Raw genomic sequence first — 12,359 nt, 5'->3', positions numbered from 1 at the left:
TCAGTAACCATTGTTTAACAATTTCATCATGCATTCTTTTGTCTGTTGCATGCTTTCAACATGGAAGTGTAGCTGATAGGATTTCGAGAGATGTCCTCTCTTTGCATTTGTAGAAAACAACCTAGAGTTTCTTGGACCTATCCTTCTTGGACATATCTTGCAATCAATTTGTACTCCAAGAGACTAGATTGATGATATTTTGTCTTTCTAAAGTACACATCACATTTGGCATACATGTTGACCAAGGCAGTCCCAAACATGACATTTTTTTTTCAATAGCACTTGACTTATAAAACTACAATGTTGACAAAAAGCTTCTCAAGCATAGTATGTGTTAAGGAGCATGTCACAATGGGGCATGGAAAGCATGGCCAAGCAAATGTGGCACCTTTTGATTCGTCTGCAAAAAAGTGTTTTTGGGTTTTGTACAGGAGGGTATAGCTTGATGGTGTTGTGAACCACACATAGATTTAGTCATATCATATTGTGTGTGGGCTTGGGATCCCCCTCATGTTGATTAATGAGATTGCTAGTTAGGGGTTATTGACAAAACATGTCACGCTTGGAAACCCATATGTACGGCAATAAAGGCCAACCACACATATATCCAATCAAATTATATTGTGTGTGGACTTGAGAGCTGCCTCACGTATGCTTGTTGTGGTGTTGCATGCAACCCAAGTTTGTGGCTCATAAAATTGGTTGATGAGACTGCTAGTCAAAGGTTATTGATAAAATATGTCATGCTTGGCAAGGCTTATGTGGGTCACTTTTTGCTTGGCCCACAATAAACAATGTGAAAGTGTTGGTAATGGATGGGAAATTTGTTCTACATTAGTAGTAGATGGGTTACTTAGGGAATTATGAGACAAGGGATTAGGGGTGTTTTGAGATGCATAAACCATGACATCTCAAGGGTACCAGCTATTGCTACTCCTTTTATTGATACAAGAATGTCATCTTCATATAAATAATGGCTTTGACCTTACATAAGGGTGCGAAATTGGTGTTAGATGTACGTGAGGGTGTAAAGGACAAGAAACCTATCATAAATACTCAAGATGTGATTGAAAAGGTACCATACACCTTGTAGCATCCCAAAAATTTATAGAGAGAGAAATAAAAAACATGGATGCTATAAAAAACTTGTGATAGATCACCTTTTGGATAAGAAGTCCATTAAGCACTTCTTGTGTTATTTGTAAGGCATGCATGTTTCTTATTACATATTGATCAAAGCACCACTAAGCACGCTGTGTTTGTTTAACATCTCTCGTTAATAGTGGCCTTCATCCCAAGAATATTGTCCTATAATCATAATCCATGAGACTACTATAGTGAAATCCTTTGTTCTTGCTTCTTAATAGCCCAAATATTTTTCACTCTAGCTTGGTGGCCATATGTTATGAATTTTCACTACAAAGTAATTCCATTTGGACAGAATCCTTATTCACAGCATGATTTTTACACAATATCCTTAATAACATGCTATTCTTGCCACCTATCTATGTAGACATGGTGACCATATATTACCCTCTTTCATGTCGTAGTTTCACCAACTAGTTCTCACCTAACTTTATCGGTCCCAATTCTCATGTTCATGCCACATCACTTGATTTTAGCCTTGGATCACATCTAAGGGACCCCTTAATCTTGCATTCAAATGAATTTAGGAGATTTTTAAAAAAGTCCACATAGAAACATGGTGCAAATAATAGATGCAAGCATCACTATTCTAGTTTGATCCCTAGAATTAGGTAGCCTAGAAAAATCCACGATGTGTTTTGAAGACATTTGATTTGTGCAAGAAATTCAAGCACAGGACAATGTTTATTGGATGAAAATACACAAAGATGGACCTATTTTAGACCTACTTTAGAACATAGAAACATAGTCCCATACCATGCTCATATACTAAGACTATGGAAAGCTCATATGGGTCAACTAAATTTGAACTCAAAAGATGCTAAGGCATAAGGTTTAGAACATTTGGATCATTTGAAATTACAATCATTTCAGCCCAAGTACCATCAACACGTGATTCTTTGTAAAGAAGCAACATTTGCCTGCTTGTACATCCTAACATTTCAAAGAAGTGATGTTGTACATTATATAGATTCTTCACCGCCAAAACTACGTTAGCGTTATTTAAGAAAATATTGTAAAACTACACTACATATTTATTGTATATATATATGTATATATATACATATACATATACATATATACATATATATATATATATATATATATATATATATATATATATATATATATATATATGTTACATATATGTATATTACAAGACCTATTAATATAGAATCAATTACATTCTATGACTTTTGAAGAACTTACCCTATAGAAAAAATTCCAAGATTTAAATACAAAGGTTCCTTTAAAGATACATTAGGACATTATATATACAAATATAAAGGATTAATAAGATTCAGTGATTATCATCCGACACATCCTTTCACAAGCAAAAAGGTTCTATTAGTTGGAGATCTAGCTCAACTTCCACCATGTTGTAAATTTTGTGAATTGAGACAACCTTTTTGTCATGTTTGCCATATTATATTACAAATTTTGGGTTTTGGAAACAAAGAACATTATACACACTACCAAATTCAATTCGTCAAGAATCAGATCCCGAGTTTATTGAATTCTTAAACGTTATTCAAAAAAGGAAACCTACAATAGAGCAAATCAATCATTACATAGGTCATATAATAGTTGATGAACAAGAAGCTATTGAATTTATTGATGCAAGCACAATCATAATTTGTACTCACGTAATTGATACACAATATTATAACAATTATATGTTACATAAGTCATTTTCAAATACAAATATCTATAAAATAGATGTTAACATTTGCATACATGAGCAACATACAACTTTAAAAACTTGGATAGAAGTTCCAGAATTTCATACCATAACAGAACTAGCAATTGGTGCAAAAATCATGATCACATACTATTGACTTTAATATTGGAGCAATCAATGGTGCAATAGGAACAATTGTATCTATGAAATTTCATATATTTAAACCAATAACTACTACTATACGTATTGTTTTGATTTCAACTAATGAGATTATTTCTATTAAACGATCAAAACAAAAAAAAGAATACATGAGAATAAATGATACTATAAAACAAGTTTCCCCTTAACATTGGCATATGCAATTACCAGTCACAAATTTCAAGGAATGACAATAGTTAATAAAACATTGGTAGTAATTAAAAATTCATTTAGCCTTGGACTTGTTTATGTAATGTTATCACGAAAAACAACAAGAAATAACATGAGAATATTAAGCACATTTAAACAAGATGATTTTGAACCAATGCCTGAGTTTTACTAATAAACTACATATCAAATAACACACATACATTCATAATATTTTGCAAAAAAATTGTATCTTTTAACTGTATCTATAACAACAAAGGTAGTACAATGGGATCGAGCGATGAGGTAATTACTTCATATTTCTCTCATAATATGTGAATGCTATATCAAAACAAAAAAAATAACTATATTGTATTTTTGTTGTTAGCTTTTCAAGCAATTTTTTTAATAAAAAAGAGCTGAACAAGAAAAAGAACACAAACTACTTCAAGAAAAAAAAAGATTTCACCTTTTCGATTCACAAGTTAAACTTGCAGCTACAACAGGGTATGAACCCATGTAGTATATAGAGGGTTTTGACAATAAAGAGAAAAATGCAAGAGTTTATAGCGAATGTAACAAAAATTTAACTCAATGGTCAACCAATCATGCAAATGGTGATATATCCGCTGCCAATTATTATTAAAATTTTAATATTTTAATATTTTAAAGTTCTATCATAAATATTTTACAATATGCTCTATATTTTAAAGTAGATATAACATATTCAACCATCAACTTTATCCAAGTTTGTCTCTAATACTACTTTGCAAGCTTCACAAAATACATAATGAAAATATTAAGCAACAATGCATGTATTTTTAACAAAGAAATGATTCTTATAGAGATACAAACTATCTTTGATAATTACACACAAGAAATCTCATCCTATCATGCATTCATCTTGCACTTTGGATATGATGTCGGCCTACAAAAAATCGTAGAAACAAATAGAAAAATGGGACACATTATCAAAACTAATTTTGAAGAAGTGTGTGACCAAGAATGAGGCTTAGTTATTTGTTCAAATAACTGTTAACTAAGCTTCACGTGACCATAATCTAAGAGCGAGCGAGACCCGCCAAAGGCGGGTGGCATGAGCTCGTTGTTTAAACATCACCATGTTTAAGCAATCTATGATACCTAATAATCCGTTGGGTAACTACCATGGAGGGGGAGAAGACCTATAATTAGAATTTCTTTTGTGGGAGAATGATCCTCTCTTTGAGCGTCTTGTTATGTAAGGCCACTTAAGTCCAAATGTTATATGATAAGTCAAGGGTATAATAGTTCTATAGAAAGGAACGGTAAAAGCATAAAAAGGGGTCTCATTTTTGCCTTATGCAAATCATAAATAGGATTTTTTCCCAAAATATTGGCTCGCGGAAGGCTTATTTAGGCTTACCACATGACTGTCAATAGGAGAGCATAGTTGGTTAGCAAGGAACACATTGCATAGGGTAAAGGGGCCAATAAAAAACCACCCCCCATAGAAAAGACAATGACACCCCAATAATAAGACAAAGCTGAACCAACTTTGTGCAATTCAAAAGAATGCTCAACGTTCATTTTATTTGAAATGCAACCTTTTCATTGGGCAATGGATGAATTTAACCCTTGTTGGCACCCATGTCTTTCTTTTGGGGTTGGTGTGTCTTCTTTTTCACACCCACTTTTGTTACACAGGAATGCATAAATGGATTTATAACTTTCGGCTCCGATCATCAAAAAAGTTGACACCAATTTTTTCCTAAAGCTCTCGACGAAGCGAATCAAATGAGCTACTGTTTGGTTATAATTGAGCTCGGAGATTGGAGATCTAAGCTCCCTCTCTTAGGTGGCCTTAAGTTGGAAAATGAACATGCAGAAGAAAACAAAGAAGATGAAGAGGCACATGAAGAAGCAACAAACACACACAACCATAAAAAAGAATCGAAGAGGAAGAGAGACAAATGCTGGCAAGCAGAGAGGAGAAGAAGAAGAAGAGAGAGAGAGAGAGAGAGAGAGAGAGAGAGAGAGCTCCCACTCCTCCACCTGCTTCATCGTCACTGATGGTTGTAGCCCAGCCTGATGGTCATCCACTTTTGATTGAGGAAGTCAATGGCTCGATTCCAATCACGCCTTTTTGGTATCTCAAAGGTACTATATTGTTTATTTTGTACAACTTGACCACTCGTTTAAATTCAAGGCCTTGTCCATCAACTCTAGTATATACGACTGTGTCTTTCGTCATGGGATCTATGATACGCAAGTAGCTCCTCAAGATTTTGGGAGCCCAAGCCATCCGATGATTCATAAACTCAAACCAAGCAAATAAATTTGGATAGGGAGCTCCAATGCCGTGGGCTCCAACCAAGTCGACAGACCATATACATACGTAATGTAACACATATATGTGTGTGTAACATTAAAAATAGACTTTACTATGCCAAAATCCCACTAATTAGACTTACATACATATACATACGTAATGTAACACATATATGTGTGTGTAACATTAAAAATAGACTTTACTATGCCAAAATCCCACTAATTAGACTTACAGTAAAGAGAGAGCTCTCAGTAAGGTGCTTGTCACAATTGAATATCAAGGCCAGACAGCATAGTGGCATCTAATTACATCTGGCTTTAATGGCTTTTTTTGGGCTCAAAAGTAGTGTCGAGAGTGAACCTTCCTAGTTTGGTTGCGGTAATCCATGTGGAAGCTACTTATGTGCAATAACAGAAGAACACACTTAGATGATGTAAACACTTAATGCCAACATGCACAATAAGCATGCCCCCCCCCCCCTTCTCTCGGGATAGTTTCCTACGACATTAAAATTCTCTTCATCATCTTCTTCTTCTCTCTCTCTCTCTCTCTCCTCACATCCGAACTTGCTTCCCTCACATTTTCAAACATGACTTAGACCTCTCCCATCCACATTGTGGGCTCTCCATTGTGATTCTCATCACCACGATCCTTGACCATTGAAAATCACTCGTCAGCCCCACACATAGTACGCCACGTGTATCTTTGGCCCTATAGGTCATATTTAACCTCCAAGGATGACAATAACCTCTCTCTCTCTCTCTCTCTCTCTCTCTCTCTCTCTCTTTTCTCAATATGTAATTATTTTCCTCAACCTTTCAATGATTGGCCGCTTGTTTTGTTTACCCTCCTAGGGATGGATCTTTTAACCATCTAACATCATTTTTAATCTCACTTCAAAATGTCAACCAAAGCACTAAAGACACTTCCAAATTCCATGACTTAATTATTTAAGTAAGTACATAGCTAGCGTGTTTTTCAGAACGTCCAAAGCTGTCACTACAATATTGTCAAAAGCTAAGGATTTGAGAAATTAATTTCAGTGAAGATCCTTAAAGATTTCAATCATTACATCTTGAAGCTCAGGGCACCTAAGTGGTGTTGCGAGAGAATTGCAAACCATATAGCCATTCAAAAGAAAGAAGACCAAGGCAGAGGAAGTTTTGGACAAATTCTCACAATAATTCCCACATCGTGACTTACCTCAACATCATGAGCTTGTGTGAGGGAGGCACCGCATACCTAGCTAGGTACGATTGGGGGCAGGGGACCACCGGCCCGGTGGGGGGGCCGGTGGTCCCTTGCCCCCAATCGTACCTAGCTGGGTGTGCGGTGCCTTTTGAGCAAAAGCTCATGATGTTATGCATTGTATGAAAAACACTGAAAAAGACTCCGTTTTCCTACATGAGAAAATTTCTAAATCTTCTTGTGAGGGAGTAGCGGGATGGGTGCTGATGCTAGACTCGGAACCGAAATGCAAAACAAAGAGCACCATGCTACAACAAAGTGTAAGGGAACTTAACGAAACTCTCAAACAATAAGTGAGAAGACTATGCGAGAGATAATAGCTTGACAGCCAACTTCCACAAGGCTTTGTGGCAGAGGTTTCCCAAAAACGGCTCTGAACTTTGAAGTAAGCTTTGGTTTGTGTGTGTGTGTGTGTGTGTGAGAGAGAGAGAGAGAGAGAGAGAGAGAGAGAGAGGGAGGACGCATAATGCGAAAAAAGACATGGATATGGATCCGAACATTTGGTGATCTGAGGTGGAGAAAGAGAATGAACTGCAAAAGGTGAAGGTGAAGAACTCTCTCTCTCCCTCTCTCTCTCTCTCTCTCTCTCACACACACACACACACACACACACAGCATTAGCACATGGAGAGGAAGGTCGCCGGATCGGCGAGCTGATGAAGCTACCTGTTGGTCGGCTGAAATCGAGGTGAGTGAGCACATGAACAGCCCAACCGGGGAACATGAGGGGCAGAGAATACACCATCGTTGGCAGGAGAACCAGAAAAGGACAAGAAGAGCTGGGTTGCACTGCATTCATTGGCCCGGCCAATTTTGTGCCGGCTGGCTGGAAGAGGTAGGCTGAGCTTTCTCGGCAAGCGGCCATCGAAAAAGTGTACGCCACGTCAGCTAGTGAGCCAGCCGGCCGGAGCCCACTCCACAACTCTCTCTCTCTCTCTCTCTCTCTCTCTCTCTCTCTCTGTGCTCCCTGTTCGCCCGCCTCTTCATCTTCTCCTTTTTGTTCTGAGCATTCACTTCCCCGCTCACTCTAGTCTCTCACGTTGTCGACCTCCCGTTGTTCATTTACAGCCACGTGGCAAGTTTGAATAATGCTTGCCATAATAGACTAATCAGATGACCAGAACGAGTACAACAACCTATCATTATCTTGGGATCTACTTGAGGGTTCACACCAAGGCCGTCCTACCACACACCACAATATAAAGTTACATATTTTTTTTGAAAATTTTTAAATTCTATTTTGTACATAACAAAATTTCATTATTACTACAAAGAAAGAACATCAATACATATTTACATGCTTAAATGTATAAGAAATGGAAAATTTTGTACAAGGCAAACAAAGAATTTAAAACAATGTATTCTTCATCACAAATCTAACCCTTCAAATTAAGTTGCGTTGCGATATCTACAGGTACAGGTACGATTGGGGGCAGGGGGACCCCGGCCCGGTGGGGGGGCCGGGGGTCCCCTGCCCCCAATCGTACCTGGCTAGGTATGCAGTGCCTCTCGAGCAGAAGCTCATGATGTTATGCATTGTATGGAAAACACTGAAAAAGACTTTGTTTTCCTACATGAGAAAATTTCTAAATCTTCTTGTGTATATACTCTTCGTTTCTTACCAGTGTAACTCTCTACGTGCTCTTATTTAGCAATTTGTACAAATGTGAGGTGAAGCACATGTGTGTGCACAAATCCAACTACCAAGGAGTTGAAGAGCGGCGGCGGGACATTGCGCGCTTAATCCAACATAGAAGCTCCATGCGAGTGCTTTGGACAAGTGACCAATCTTACAAGATTGCTTCACCCATGCCCTATATTTGGGTTTATTAAACGGATTTATGGAGCATGCAAGAAGATTTTCATCTTGGAAATGAAGAAGCAACTACACAAGAGACCAAGATCATGGGCACTTTCCTAAATGTGAAAATTTGGCATATGATGGGACTAAATTCCTTGCATCTTTATATGGTAGCTTATCAGCTAGTTGACACAATCCAATTTTGTTTTGTTTTGTTTTCGGAGTCGGGTAGGGCACGCCTGGCCGCTCGCCTCATACACCAAAAAGTATACAAGAAGAACGACCAGGACTATGCACCCAGAAACCGAAGGCAAACGCTTTTGTCACTAGTTTCCTCTGGACTACCAATCTTACCCCTAGAGTAACATTCCAAAATTTAGAATTCTTACAACACCTTTGTTGTCTACAAATACTTATTTCCAAAGGTCCTGATAGCTTCTACAACATCAAAGGTTGTTCTTTGTTTAAAACCCTAACACTAGAACAGTCATCTCCACTTTGCTCAAGTGAAGCTCACTCTTTCACTGATAATGGAGCTACATCCAATTTTTAGCCAAGATGCAAGCTTTAGCAATCTATGCCCAAAACCTCTCCCATTTACTCTAATGAAGCACTCCAACAGATAAAGGAGCTAAAACCTTTTTTAGCCAGGAGTTACAAACACTCTGTAGCCAAGATGCAAGCTTTTAGCAATCTGTACAAATCTAAGGTGAACAACAGGTGTGTGCACAAATCCAGGTACCAAGGAGCTAAAGAGCATTCTTAACAGCGGCAGGACATTGCGGGCACAATCCAACATAGAAGCTTCATGCGAGTGCTCTGGACAAGTGATCAATCCTAGTTCATTGCTTCACTCATTGTCTTATAATATTTGGGCTTGGACAAATTATAGAGCATGCAAGAAGATTTCCACTTTGCAAATCAAGAAGCAACTACACAAGGGATTACTGTACTAAATCAGGCATGTTAAGTTGAAAATTTCAATACATACACAAAGTGCTTGTCTTTATGCATTACAAAGACATGGTGAGCTACCTATACAAGAAAGGGACCACATAGCCGGGGATCTTCGGCCCACCATGTAGGGAGCTGGCAATCTCTTGGTCCCAACCACATGTAGCTGGGCATGTCAGCCAACAATCCTTTGCCCTCAACTGCAATTAGGTAGGTACATGGTCACTCCGCAATAGTGGGCTCATGAACACCATATCGACAGGAAAAATACGCTGCAACACCCATGACCTATTAACAAGAAAACTGTAAAAAGCTACAAAGAGCATGGTTCCATTGCTTTCGTGAAGCCGAGATGCATCCCTACGCACATGATTTCCTTATTATGTAGCCATGGATTGTAGATGGTGGGAACAACTGCTTAGCATGCGAATGGACGAGTAACTTTCAAAGATAGTTATTGCAGACAATTATTGCAATAACTAGTACAATGTACAGGCAGTCAGAAGTCCAATTGCAAAGCTATAAATAGGGCTCACTACTTCATTTTTGGGATCCCTACATCCAAGTATTCCTATAATCCCTAGTATTCCTAAGTGATCGACTCCTTGGCTAGAGCCTTGTATCTCATCCTTTGGAGCTCGTTACGCTCTTGTAATCCTAACTAAATTCAAGAATACTTGACTCACTGCTCTACTTGTATTTACTGATTTGAATATACATTCTAGCTTCAGTCTCCAATTCCAGTGTCTATTCTCATTCCCAGTCTAGTGGTCAGTGTCATTTCCAGTTACAGTCTTGTGTTCCAGTCTTGTTTGATCTGAACTAACTCTAACTACCAACCTGGAATAGCTGCCTAAAAGCTTCCAGCTCATTCCATGGATTCTCAAGATGGCAGTACCTCAACAGTACGTGGAGCACATTCATGTCGAGGCTCGTGTAGTTGCAAAGCTACAGGCTATCCTATTTCACGAACCTCCGTGTCTGTGGTACCTACCTTGCCTTCCTTTTGTTGTTTTCGTTTTTACTCGTCTCAGCCTGAGAGTTCTCAACGTCTGCTAAACCATTCTCGAGTGCTTCAATAAGGTTTTGAAAATAGTTCCTAGTCACAGTCGTTAGCCCGGTGAGCTTTGCGCAGAACTCAAGAAAGGAGGTTTCTTCGGCCACATCACCCTCGAGAAGATCTACAATAGCATTTTCTGCGCAGCGATGCAGACGCTCAAGCCCAGCCTCAGCCTCTCCTTGTAAGTACTCAAAGAATTGCTTCTTGGCATCCTCATTCTCTGGCACATAATAGCCATAGGTGTATGTCCATTGCAGGACCTGACGGCATTCGACGATCTGAAGCCAGGCATCTGTAATGAATTTCAATTGGGAAGGCGGTCGGGCGTAGCGATCAACGAGCTTCTTCAACTGCGTAGCTTGCAACTGCTGCAGATTGGAAAGCGCTTTTTCCCTCGACCTCCTATTCGAGGCCCATCGTTCGTAATAATGGGTGTACCTGTCAAGGTCACGCTTGGCCTTGGCTCGTATTTTCTCAGACTCGTCATACTTTCCAGCCTTCTGGTCAACCTGGTATTGGTTGCATGAGTAGAAGCTTCCTTCATGAGACTTCCAATCATGAAGACACAGCCAACAGAACTCAAAATGGCATGGTGATGTGCAGGTCATGTGCATACACCCCATGTTCTTCTCGATTGGGCGCTTGCATTTGGGACAAGGCTTGGAATTCACAAGAAGCCAGGTTGTGTTTTCTGATTCCGATGTATTCTTGATCATCCATTTCACCACCGTAGCACATCCCACAGGTCTGTGAGTCTCATCGGAGCAGTTCCAGCAGAAGCCATAGCCACAGGCACATGCAACATCGGGCACATTACTTTGATCTGGGTTTAGCTCCATGGCGTATTCACACCCGGGTGCTGGGCACCATTTCGCCCTTCGATTAGCTTCGACATAGGATCTGAGTATGTAGCGTCGGTACTTTTGCTTGTCCTCTTCAGAAACTACAGAGAAAATGAAGTCCTCATCCATTGCAGTTTTGCAACCATGATAGGGGCATCGCAACGAGAGGCAACCAGGGCCGTCGCTTATGGATATGTGTACATATTTGGCCCAGCACGGCAGGCAGAAGAAATGTTCATTGCAATAATCTGCTGCTTGCATCTGATCAACACGATGATACTCTAAGCATATGCCACACTCAATCTCCCTGATGTCTTGACACCTCTGTGGCACCCTGATAAGCTGTTCCGGCAATCCGACGCGAGCACGAACTCCTGCCTCATTTGAATACCATTCCTCGTGAACTTTGCTGACAGACCACTCAAAATTCCGCAGAAGAAGACTAGCCTGTGCGCTCGATACGGAGAGCACAGCTGAGACATTTGCAATCGCCACATCCTGTCGTTGCGTGATGGCGGTCTCAGTTAAAATGGAGAATGGAGCAGTCTGCTTCCGTGCGTAGACAGACTGAGCAGGGTTGTCGACGACACCACAATCAGCTGCAAAGGAGTCATCCTCCTCATCCATATCAGTGTCATCTAAGTCATAATTCTGATCAACGTCATCATCATCATAATCATGATCACCGCAATCTTCGCATAAATCGTCTGTCAAGCGAACATCCGCCATAGCCTCCTCTGCGTTTGAAGCTTACGCATGTAACAATTCCTTAAAACAAACTCTATGAAAATCAAACTCAAAAGCTACTTTGGCCTAAAATACCCGTTTGCGTTTGGGTTCCATTTTTGAGCGGCTAATGGGCCGGTGTAAGACAAATAAATTACCCAAAAAATACCCCTCTAATTTGTGGAAATTCCCAAAATACCCCTTAAATTTCATAAATTCCCAAAATTTTGGTTGGACTGTCCAAG

At 39.5% G+C, this 12,359-nt stretch overlaps 1 pseudogene; it reads right to left on the bottom strand.

Annotated features, from left to right (window-relative positions):
- Positions 1-9,091: 9,091 nt before the first annotated feature.
- On the bottom strand, positions 9,092-12,149 carry LOC147434610 (putative E3 ubiquitin-protein ligase ARI7 pseudogene; annotated as a pseudogene).
- Between the last annotated feature and the right edge of the window lie 210 nt (positions 12,150-12,359).

Source organism: Adiantum capillus-veneris, chromosome 19 (genome assembly GCF_014529385.1).
Source record: "Adiantum capillus-veneris isolate H3 chromosome 19, ASM1452938v2, whole genome shotgun sequence".
Taxonomy (NCBI): Eukaryota; Viridiplantae; Streptophyta; class Polypodiopsida; order Polypodiales; family Pteridaceae; genus Adiantum; species Adiantum capillus-veneris.
Note: the sequence above shows the minus strand (reverse complement) of the source record. Positions and strands in the feature narration are given on the sequence as shown.